Consider the following 2,412-nt stretch of genomic DNA (forward strand, 5'->3'; position numbering starts at 1 on the left):
TTCCGGGAGAAGCCGCGCCTAGTCCCGCCCCTGGGCGGAAGGGGCGGGTCGAAGGGGGCGAGGGGCGGGGCCCTCGCAGAGCTTAGAGGGCTTGCGCGGAACGCTTGCTGCTTCTCAGCTCCAGATGAGGGCGATCCGCCTGGCTGGCGATCCGCCTGGCCGGCGATCCTGGAAGGTTGTGGAAGCACTGAGGAGCGCGGCCAGAGCCTTTAAGAGCTTAGAGGTGGCGGGGGTGTAGGGACACCCACGGGAGAACTGTCGAGGCAGAAGCACTTCCAGATACTTCTGCACTTGAGGGGGGCGCAGCCCAGCCTTCTGGAGCAAGGGACGCTCCTCTGGAACTCGGGTGTCTGTCCTCTGCAACTCTGGCTCCCAGTGTCCTCCATGTAGGTCCTTTAACACTACCTTGTGGCCGGCTTTTCCTGGCACCCTCTGCTTCCCAAACTCGTGCTAAGTCTGCCACCTCTGGCCAGAAACCTCAGGAACTGGGTAATGTCCTAAGGCATTTTGTCAGCCAAGTGGACGGGGAGCACCAGGGGCAGCACCATCAGGCCCTAGAAGGAGCCTCAGTGCACCGCTCTGGCGGCTTTCTGGGTTGTGGAGCCAGACAGACCTCACAGGCGCAGAGGACAGAGCACCAGGGAGGAAGGTGGCTTCTCGCACTCTAGTCATGCTTGAAAATGGGTGGATAAAAGAGGCTTGGGCTGTGCGCTATTTTGTTTTGCTTTTAAGAAAAAATTTCTTTTTGCGTTTATTTGCTTTTTTTTAATTTTAGGGCCGCACCCGAGGCATATGGAGTTTCCCAGGCTAGGGGTCCAATCAGGGCTACAGCTGCCAGCCTACACCACAGCCCCAGCAAAGCAGGATCTGAGCTGCATCTGCAACCTACACCACAGCTCTCTGCAACGCCAGATCCTTAACCCACTGAGCAAGGGCAGGGATGGAACCTGAAACCTCATAGTTCCTAGTTGGATTCATTTCTGCTGCGCCATGAGGGGAACTCCCAAGCTGGCTTTTTTTTTTTTTTTTTTGGATGGAACCTGCACCACAGCAGCAACCCAAGCCATGACAACACTGGGTCATTAACTAGCTGAGCCACTAGGGAACTCTTCTGTGAGCTTCCTGAGGGCAAGGGCCATGGGCCTTTGGCCCTGGGCCTGGCATGAGGGCAGAGTGGCTGCCATACTCCAGCCTGCCACAGCCCCACTGGGAGCCCCTCTGTGGTCTCAGGTCCTTGTGATAAGCCCCTGCCCTATGCACACACCCCAGGCCAAGAGTTTTGACCGTAGTCTGGATGCTTGGGCCCCCGCTCCTTCTTGAAGGGTGGTGGTCCCAGGCCCCTCAGCTTGTGAAGGGAGCTGATGCGGCCCAGAGAAGTGCATGTTAGCCCAGGGCGGCCAAGGGGGCTTCTCTGCTTCTGGCTGGACAGAGGAGTAAAGGCCTGGGAACAGTGGGCTTCACCCTATGCAGGTTAGGAACGGCTCTGCCCACTCTCTAAAAGAATCCCAGATCAGCTAAGAGTGAATTCTGGAATCAGATAGAAACTTCCACCATCACTTGTCCCCTCCTAAGGCTTCAGGGGCCCTCATCTTTGGGGAAGAATTCTTAGTCCTTGGTTTTGTGCTGAGGGCAGCGATCTGGTCTTACTCCTCTCAGCCCAGTTCCTGACACACAGTAGATGCTCAATAATATTTGTGGGAGGAATTCTGCCCAGAGATTATTGCCACTCTTGCCCAGCGGGCAGAGAAGGTGGAAGTTTCCTATGCTAAATATTTACTGATCTCTTTTTTCTTTGAAACAAGTTTTCAAGAAATGGGCCTAACGGGACGCAAGTTTCAAAGCCTTGCAGCTACTAGCACCGGAAGCATTCATCTACCAGTCCCAGCGCGCTCTCTTTCCATTGAGATGGAGAGGAGACAGGACCTGGTGAAATGTGTCCAGCGGTGCATTCTCCCTTCAGTGCTCAAGCTGTGGACAGTGACCATGTACAGGACAGGGATGGGAACAGGGACACCATGGGTCTTCAGGGTCAGACCTTTCAAACTGGAAGAGACTTTAGCTTTTCAAGGCCCAGGGATGGTGAACAATTTGCCCAAAGTCACACAGCAAATTGTGGCAGAGTCAAACTTGAATTCCACGCTCTATCCCAGCCCAGAGCCCTTTGCTTCATTTCTATACTACTGCCTTTGGCCAGAAGGGGGCACTCATGGGTCCTGGAGAAGGATGTTCCCAAGGACATTTACTTGTGCCAGCTGGAGCGCGCAGGAGGAAGGCAGGAGTTGGGTCACAGAAGAAAATCGATTCTCCTGATAAGGTTTTCTTGTTGGAGCCTGGGTGCACTTGAATCAACAAACAAGGTCCTGGGTGAGAGTAGCCCTGAAGGGGGACGAGGAAAAACTGACTCCAGGCCTA

Source organism: Sus scrofa, chromosome 12 (genome assembly GCF_054392235.1).
Source record: "Sus scrofa isolate SSC_HxYL_T2T_F1_AM1 chromosome 12, Sscrofa_HxYL_maternal_Yorkshire_Landrace_v2.0, whole genome shotgun sequence".
NCBI lineage: Eukaryota > Metazoa > Chordata > Mammalia > Artiodactyla > Suidae > Sus > Sus scrofa.